We start from the raw sequence: 10,009 nt of genomic DNA on the forward strand, positions 1-10,009 counted from the left end.
GCTGATTAGAAAGTAGTGGAGGACTTGGTAGAGGTAAGAATAGATGAAAAGAACCCGGATAAGTTCTTTTTGCTCAGTTCGTCGTTGTCCAGCACTGAGAGGTTAGAGGTCTTAGAATTCTTAACCTCTAACATCGAAGTGTTCGCCTGGACGCCCTACGACATGCCAGGCATTGATCCAAACTTCATCAGTCACCAACTTAATGTCCACCCATCCGCCAGACCAATCATCCAACGAACACACAGATCGGCACTCCACCATGCCGAAATAGTGGCGGAAGAAGTAGGTAACCTGCTGGAGGCAGGAGCAATTAGAGAGGTGCACTACCCGAAATGGATCTCCAACACGGTCGTAGTGCCAAAAAAGAATGGCAAATGGTGTGTCTGCGTCGACTACAAAACAGTCAACAAGGCGTGCCCAAAAGATAGCTTTCCTCTACAACGGATAGATCAACTGGTAGACCTAACGGCGGGGCACAACCGACTAAGCTTCCTGGATGCATACAAAGGCTACCACCAAATCGCCATGCATGAACCAGACCAGGAGGTTACATCTTTTACCACTCCAAGAGGACTATACTGTTACAAGGTCATGCCCTTTGGCCTGAAAAACGCAGGGGCAACATTCCAACGGATGGTCACCAAGATGTTTGAACCGTTGTTAGGCAGATCAATGGAGGCTTACATCGACGACATGGTGGTCAAAATCAAGGATGAGAATGACCATCTTAAAGACCTAGGCGAGATGTTTGAGATCCTAAAGAAGCACAAGTTGCGCCTTAATGCGTCCAAGTGTGCATTCGGAGTAGGATCTGGCAAATTCCTGGGTTTCCTTGTGACCAACCGAGGCATAGAAGCAGACCCCTCCCAGATCAAGGCAATCCAAGATTTGGAGAGACCGAACTCAGTGAAAGAACTGCAGCACCTCACCGGTATGGCAGCTGCGCTCAATCGGTTCATAAGCAGGTCGTCAGACAGACTACGACCATTTTTCATGCCTTAAAGGCCAAGTTTGAGTGGGATGAAGAATGCGACCAAGCTCTGGAAAGCTTAAAGGAATATATGTCTTTCCCACCACTGCTTGTTACCCCAGTACCTGGTGAAGAACTCTTCTTGTACCTGGCAATCTCTCAGCACGCAGTTAGCGCAGTGTTGGTTCGTGCAGAAGGAATCCAACACTTGCCCATCTATTATGTCAGCAAGACATTGCTGGGAGCCGAAATAAGGTATTTGCCACTGAAAAAACTGGCATTAGCCTTGATGATGGCCTCCAGGAAATTGGCACACTACTTTCACGCCCACACCATAGTCGTCCTCACAGCTTTCCCACTAAAAGCTTTGTTTGAGAGGGCAAACTTTTCTGGGCAATTTTGAAGTGGGCAGTAGAGCTGAGACAATTCGACGTCAAGTTCCAACCTAGAACCGCAATAAAAGCCCAACCTTTGGCAGACTTCGTCGCAGAGTTTACTCCTGGAAGTCATCATATCTGCCTAGTCGACCTAACTGACACCACCGAATTAGGGATGGAAGTTGGCGCCGGAATAGCGCAACCCCTAGTAAAAGGTACTCAGTCAAACTCCAAGGCAAACCAGACTAAAGACAGCAAGGCAGAAGCTACACCAAACCAAGGCTCCCCAACAAAAAAAGACTTGGTACAATCAGATAACGAGGGGCAGACAGCAAGCATGGACATTGAATAAAACACTAGCGACATTCTTGATCCCACAACATCATCTGACCCCTCCACTTGCTGGAAGTTGTTCGTTGGTGAGATGTGGAAGCTCTTTATGGATGGGGCATCCAACCGGCATGGTGCAGGACTTGGCATAGTCCTCATCTCACCAGACGGCCTGGTTATAGAGCAAGCAATCAACCTTGGCTTCCCAGCATCAAACAACGAAGCGGAGTATGAAGCACTTCTCGCAGGACTCAAATCAGCATACTATATGAAGGCCACCGAACTAATGGTATACAGCGACTCACAGTTGGTGGTAAACCAAATTTCTGGCGACTATGAAGCAAAGGATGATAGGATGGCCAAGTACCAAGAATTGGTCAGAACAGAGATCAAGAAGTTTGATGTAGTAAGGATAGAACAAATTGGCAGGGAGGAAAACAACAGAGTAGACGAACTAGCAGGCTTTGCCTCGATGACAGATGCATCCATCCCTCATCCATTGCTCATCGACTACCTACCTAGACCAAGCATAGAAGACCCTGAAGCAGAAGAGGTATGTTGCGCAGAACTAGGCCCCTCTTGGATGGATCCCATCATCTTGTTCTTAAAAGACGGCATCTTACTAGAGGAGAAAAAAGAAGCCAATAGAATAAGAGCGAAGTCACAGCGATTTTGGCTCTCCCCATCTTTGGCATTATACAAGAAGTCATTCTCAGGACCTTACCTAAAGTGTGTTCATCTCAGCAAAGTGGAAGCATTCTTGTTCGAAATACACGAAGGGGTGTGCGGAAGCCATCAAGGAGGAAGATTGTTAGTTTACAGGGCCATTTCGCAAGGATACTGGTGGCCATACATGCAGGCAGACTCAGAGAAATATGTGAAGAAGTGCGAGAAATACCAGAAATTCGCACACCAAATACATCAACCAGCTAGAGAACTCCTACCATTAACTAGCCCATGGCCTTTCGCAATGTGGGGCTTAGACATAGTTGGACCACTTCCGACAGCACCCGGCAACAGAAAGTTCTTTCTCGCTGCAACAGACTACTTCACAAAGTGGGTGGAGGCAGAAGCATTAGCATCAATCAAGGAAAAAGATGTGAAGAAGTTCGTCTGGAAAAACATCATCACTCGGTTTGGCATACCAAAAGCCCTAATTTCGGACAATGGCACTCAGTTCGACGGCAGAATCTTCAGAGGCTTTTGTAAGGAGTACAAGATAGAGTTCTATAATTCTACACCGGCATATCCCCAAGCAAATGGCCAAGCAAAAGCATCAAATAAAGTCGTCTTGGATGGACTAAAGAAAAGGTTAGAGAAGGCAAAAGGCAAGTGGACAGATGAACTTCCTCATGTTTTATGGGCTTACCGCACCACACCTCGACGATCAACAGGAGAGACACCATTCTCCTTAGCCTACGGAATGGAAGCAGTAATACCACTGGAAGTTGGCCTCCCCACAATTCGAAGCGAGAATTTTGATCCAGACTTGAATGGAGAAGCCATAGCATTGGAACTCGACCTTGCGGAAGAAAGAAGAGAAAGAGCACTGGTTCACATTGCCTCGTACCAACAAGAGTTATCCAGAAAATACAATAAAACGGTGCATCCAAGACAATTCAAGATTGGAGATTGGGTACTGCGCAAAGTGATGGGAAACACCTTGATACCAGGAGATGGCAAGTTAGGGCCAAACTGGGAAGGTCCTTACAAAGTGGTTGGGTTAACAGGCAAAGGGGCATACCACCTAGAAGACAAGGACGGCAAAGCAATCCCTAGGCCATGGAACACGGCCAATCTCAAGTTATTTTACTTTTAGCTTTTCTCTTTCAAACATATGTAATTTTTTCTTTCCTCAATAAAACAATCGATTCTTTTCAGCATGAGTTGTTCTCTGTAAAAGTTAGCTTTAGTGAAGTTAGGAATATTGCAAACATTTTTTTCTAAGTTGGCTGGAAAAACTAACTTAGAGGTTGGCTGGATTAAACTAACACCCTTCCTAAGCCCAGGATAAGGATCCAGGCTGCAGGACGTTTGGTCGGAATAACCAAACATTTTTCTAAGTTGGCTGGAAAAACTAACTTAGAGGTTGGCTGGATTAAACCAACACCCTTCCTAAGCCCAGGATAAGGATCCAGGCTGCAGGACGTTTGGTCAGAATAACCAAACATTCTTCTAAGTTAGCTGGAAAAACTAACTTAGAGGTTGGCTGGAATAAACCAACACCCCTCCTATGCCCAGGATAAGGATCCAGGCTGCAGGACGTTTGGTCGGAATAACCAAACACTTTTCTAAGATTGACTGGAAAAACTAACTTAGAGGTTGGCTGGATTAAACCAACACCCTTCCTAAGCCCAGGATAAGAATCCAGGCTGCAGGACATTTGGTCGGAATAACCAAACATTTTTCTAAGTTGGCTAGAAAAACTAACTTAGAGGTTGGCTGGAATAAGCCAACACCCCTCCTAAGCCTAGGATAAGGATCTAGGCTGCAGGACGTTTGGTCGGAATAACCAGACATTATTCTAAGTTGGCTGGAAAAACTAACTTAGAGGTTGGCTGGATTAAACCAACACCCTTCCTAAGCCCAAGATAAGAATCCAGGCTGCAGGACGTTTGGTCGGAATAACCAAACATTTTTCTAAGTTGGCTGGAAAAACTAACTTAGAGGTTGGCTGGATTAAACCAACTCTTTGTACTCTTCAGCCGAAGTATGGGTATGGCTGAAGAGTGGTTGGCTGGATTAAACCAACTCTTTGTACTCTTCAGCCGAAGTATGGGTATGGCTGAAGAGTGGTTGGCTGGATTAAACCAACTCTTCGTACTCTTCAGCCGAAGTATGGGTATGGCTGAAGAGTGGTTGGCTGGATTAAACCAACTCTTTGTACTCTTCTGCCGAAGTATGGATATGGCTGAAGAGTGGTTGGCTGGATTAAACCAACTCTTTGTACTCTTCAGCCGAAATAAGGGTATGGCTGAAGAGTGGTTGGCTGGATTAAACCAACTCTTTGTACTCCTTAGCTGAAGTAATTATGTCGGCTAAGGAGTGGTTGGCTGGTAAGCATAGTAAGTTTGAGCAGCTAAAACCGAGATAACAGTTAAAAATAAAAAATCATGGAAAAATCATAACAAGTACAAACGTACAGATCAACCAAAGTAAGAGTTCAAGCAAATTTTCATTCATCTAAAGGCAATTACAAAGGAAGGGCATAGCCCGGTTACAAAGATAAAAAGTGACAAAAAAGAAAAGTAAAAAGACAATCAGTTGAAAAGATCATCAATTTCGGCATCAAACGCAGCATCGGCATCAACACGAAGACCGGTTTCAGGCGGGAGCTCGCTCTCGGTCACAAGGGTGGTTTCGGTTGGAACCACGGTTTCACTTGGTAGTTCAATAGTCAGGTCTTCCACCATGGGCTCCAACCGAACTGACTGTTCCATATTAACAACCGGAGTATCCTCAGAGGCCGAGTCTTCGTCAGAGTCTGAGCCTTCAAAAAATTGCTGCTGCATGGCATCAGCATACTCCACTAGGGAGTTCGGTATGAAGTAGGCTGGAGGATTGAAAACCTTGATCTGTGGATCGTGACCGAGCTTCTCAACAGCTGCCCTCCAGCCGCACTTAAAGAACAGTTCCTTGGCGGCTTCGCACTGCTTGATATAAGCATCCTCTGCCTTCTTGAAGCCTTGCTTTTCGGCTCCTTTTGCGCTCTCCTTCAGCTGGGTTATCTCGGTATCTTTCTTCTTTTCAAGCTTCACCAGCTCGCGCAGATACTTATCCTTTAACACAATGGCAGCCTTTTTCTTTTCTGCTTCGGCCGAACTAACCAGTCCGGCCAGTCGGCCGTTCTCAGCTCGTAGCTCGGCCATTTGCTTTCTGGCCTCTTCTAGCTCGGCCGTCTTTGCTTCGGCTTTTGCCACAGCTTGCCTTGTTGTTTTCCTGAGACACTTTCCTGTGAGCGATGTTGTTTTTCTGAATGGCCTGACAAAACAAAGACTTTCCTTTAGCCGAAGTAAAAGTTAAAAAAATTAGACAGAAAAACGGACAGAGCTACTTACCAGGATCATGGATTTTGTTGAAGACCGGATGGCCTTCAGTTCGGTGTTTAGTTGCTTTTGGTGGTGCTCCATATCTTTGGGGAGGCACACACTCTTGGCCAAGTTGAAGGCCAACTGGTGATCCTTCTCAGCAACAACCGAGTCAGAATCTTAGATATCTCGGTTGTTGAAGGTAAGTTTTGGTGCCCAGCTAGTGGTAGTTCTGTCAGAAGGCTCCGGTTGGGGCTCGGTGGCGGATTCGGTGGAAGGGCAGTCTCGTCTTCATCAACCAAGCATTGTTCAGTTTCGGTAGTCCGGGCGCGCTTGGTTCGGCGGGATGAGGACGGTTGTTGCGTAGGAAGGGCCACCACCGCTTCTTGGATTTGACTTGATGGTGGTACTTCAGCCCTGTTGGTCTCAGTTAAGAGGGCCCTGATTCTGTTTCTTTTAGCCATTTCTTCTTCGGCAGTTAGTGGAATTAGTCTGATTTGTGGTAAGGTTAGGTCCGGCTCTGGGGCGTCTTCAAGAAGAAAATTAGTCACTCTGGCTTTTCGGCGACCACTGTATCTGTAGGTCGGCTCGAACTTCAGCAATTTGGCCCAACTACGTTTTGGATACCGTAGTGCGGCGCGCAAAGTGGCTAGGTTTGGGTAGCTGTATAAAGAGTGAAGGTGGGCAGAATCTGCGAAAGAAGACAACTATTAGTCCGGCTGAAAGATTAAAAAACCAAAATATAAGAAAGCAAGCAAGAAAACCGAAGTAAATTTACCGGGCTCTCCTTTTTTCCAATTTATACGTCGGCCAGGAATCTGGGCTTGATGATCCTCAAAATTCCCAGATACCCAGAAAAAGTCGTCGTCGTTCAAGTTTTTATCCGGTGTATGTTTTATTATCTTCTCTTGGCGACGACGTATTCTTAAATAATAGACCCACCCATCTTCTTTTGAACCAATGGAGTATTGGTGGAAGATTTCGGCCAGGCCAAGGTTTAGTCCGGCTTGGCGGTTCAGTTCGGCTATTCCCATTATGATGCGGTAGGAGTTGGTGGATAGTTGGGTTGGGCATAGTCTAGTTTGCCTAAGAAGCTCACAAATTAAAGGTTAGACTGGAAATCGTAGTCCGGTTTCTATTATGGATAAAAGGGTGAAGAGGACAAAGCCTTTATTACCCTAGGGAATGACGTCTTTTTCGGCCAAAATCAGGTGGAAGTCATCGGGTATATGGTAGTCTTTTTTGAATTCGGCTAGGCTGCCTGGAGTATTTACTAGATACCTATACTTCCCCATCTATTGTATAAATTATGAATAAATTAGATCGGTGCAAAAGTTGTGCTCAGTAGCTCGGTTGAGCGCACGGAGGAGTGCCTGGGCAACCTAAGTCTGCAAAGTAGAAAACAAAGGGGTTAAGCACAGATCATTGGACCGTGCTACAAATTAAAAGCAAGGTAAAAGAGCCCTACTTCGGCTTTGTGGACAAGTTCTATCTCGGTTCAGCAAAATGCTTGGCAGCTCGGATTGAGCATAGGGTTCGCAAGATCGGTTTTTGTATAAGGTTGGTTATCTCGATTTGAACTATGGGTTTTGTTACTTTGGTTGAGCCTCTAGGGGTAGCTTTCTGAGTTTGGTTTAGAAACTAAGGAAGCTGGCTTAGCCCCAAAGGCTTAGCTCGGTTGAAGGCCAAGGTTCCTAGTTTACTAAGTTCAAACTTCGTTCGGTGAATTTATCTCGGCTAAAGTGAATCAGGAGTTGGTTATTTTTTTAAACTATTGTTATTTCTACGAGTTCTAGTTCGGTTATTGTCTAAATTGATCTACATATATAGCATAAACAGTATCCTAGTTCGGTTACATCATGATTTTGGATCAAAGACTAGTCTTCTACAGGATATATCATATACTCATGAGTTCTACTGTTAAAGTTTTTTCCAATAAAAGTACAGAGCAAAGCAAGATAGAAAAAGTGTTTGCAAAAAGCACACAAAACAAACTACAATGGATTAAACGAAAGCAGAAAGAAGAAAAACAAAACAGATTTTTTGAAGCTTACTAGAAGAAGAAGATGAAGCTGGAGATGGGAGCAACAGCACCAACGAAGAACACGAACTCAGGGAACTCAGAGGTTGGAGAAGCAGAGGCACGGAGAGAGAAAAAGGTGAATAGTGTAGGTGAATGATTCAAAGACAAAATGTTTGTTTTGTGGAAAGAGAGAGAAAGGGTGGGAACTGTTCAAAAATTGCGAAATACGAAGACGGCGTTGACAGCTGCCTTCCGCGAATGGGAACGTGCCACGTGTATATAGAATAGAAAGCGATTCAGTTTTTGGTGATTGAAAAGACATTGTGACCGGATGAGAGCCGCTCAGTTTAAGTTTAGCTCGGCAGGATAAGCTAAATGGTTGTAGCTCGGCTGGAAGGTTTGGGGACTATAGCTAGGCTGATGAACAGATAATTCCTATCATGCTATGCAGATGGAATTAAGGGGCAATTGAGAGGGTAATTTATGTATATAAATTGGGCCGAGTTAGGTGTTGGGCCGAGATAGGTCCAAATACGAAAGACAATGGATACACCGGTCAAAAGGAGTACTACGGTTAGTTCGGTTATCAGATTTGGCTTGGGGGTAGCTCGGTTGCGGCATATTACGGATTAGCCCGGTCATCTCCTCTAACCAGAGTAAGAGAACTTCAGGGAAGTTTGAGTTAGTTCGGCTTGACACTTCTATGGATAGCTCGGTCATAGCATTCGCAGCCGGGATAGCAAGGAAGGGAAGAGCCGAACTGGTAGTCAGATCGGCCATACCTGCCTGTATAGTATGGTAGTGTTATTCCGGTCGTATGGTAGTTCGGCCATAGTAAAAACCATCCCACTTGGTTTAAGCAGTGGGGGGGTATTAAAGGATAAGCATTATCCTACAGGAGTATGAATCCTAAGAGGACTCTACATAGAGGAGTAGAAGTCCTACTAGGATTGTGCCACACGAAACCTATAAAAGCTCACAAATATCACCTTTGGAGAGGTAACACACAACTTTGCTTTCTGAATTCACAGAGCTTTGTCTATTTGTCAAGTTTGCTGACTTAGGCATCGGAGAGGTTTCCGGCACACACCCGCCGGCTAGCTCACGTTTGTGTTTTCAGGAGATAAGGCGACGTCGTACGGAGGAGCGTAGACTTGGTCAACAGGATTATACGAGAAGGTATATTTCTTTCCCGTACAGTCATAGATGAATTAAGTAAACACAATCAGGATGATGTCCCATGGTGTACGTTGTTCGCAAATGATATTGTTCTAGTGGATGAAACTAAGGGAGGAATTAACACTAAAAATTTGGAGATAATCATTTGAGTCAAAAGGGTTTAAAATTAGTAGCTAAATTGAATATGTAACTTTAGTAACAATGGAAGTAAAAATAATAGAGAAGTGATCCATAGAATCTAAGGGTGGGCATCGTGTTTGTGTTGTGTCATGTCATCTCAAATTCGTGTCAAAATTCTCTTAACACTAACACGATATTATTATTATTATTATTATTATTATTATTATTATTATTATTGTTATTATTATTTGTTATTGTGTCATGTTATTTGGATTCATGTCTGATTCGTGCCATATTAACGTATCATGCTAAAAAAATTGTTGTAATTAAAAATACTAAGTCTATAGAAAGATTAACGTTTTTTCCTAAGTTAAATTTCATGAAACTAATCTCTACTAAATGAAATTATTCAAAAAAAAATATCTATTAAATTTTGACTCTATTTTATTCAAAAAAAAATATTTTTATCGACTTTAAAATAATAAATGAAAAGATCATGTTCTCTCAAATAAAAGACAAAATGACTATATTAACCTCAAAATACTATTTTACGTATTTTCTTTATTTAATTGCGTAGGATACATAAGAGATTTAAACATTTCTAGCATCCTTTAATGAAAATAACATTAAAATTTGTAATTAATTATCTATTAAATGGGTTATCTGTGTCAATTTCATATTATGCAGGTTTGACATAACCCTATTTATTTATCATGTTATTATATAGTGTCATATTTGTGTTTGTGTTGAAAATGTTCAACCCTAACCCCTAACTTCGTGTACGATTCATGTTGTGTTAGAAATTCCCACCTGTAATAGAATCAAAGTAGGTTCAAGTGGAGTGCCTTTGGCATATTATGTGATCAATGATGCTAACAAAATTAACGTTGTTAATTTATAAAACAATTGTAAGACCAGTAATACTTTGCAGTTCACATAATATTGGACAATCAAGAAACAACAATCTCATGAAATGAGTGTA

The sequence above is a fragment of the Camellia sinensis genome, chromosome 4, assembly GCF_055761805.1.
Source record: "Camellia sinensis isolate YWXY chromosome 4, ASM5576180v1, whole genome shotgun sequence".
Lineage (NCBI taxonomy): Eukaryota > Viridiplantae > Streptophyta > Magnoliopsida > Ericales > Theaceae > Camellia > Camellia sinensis.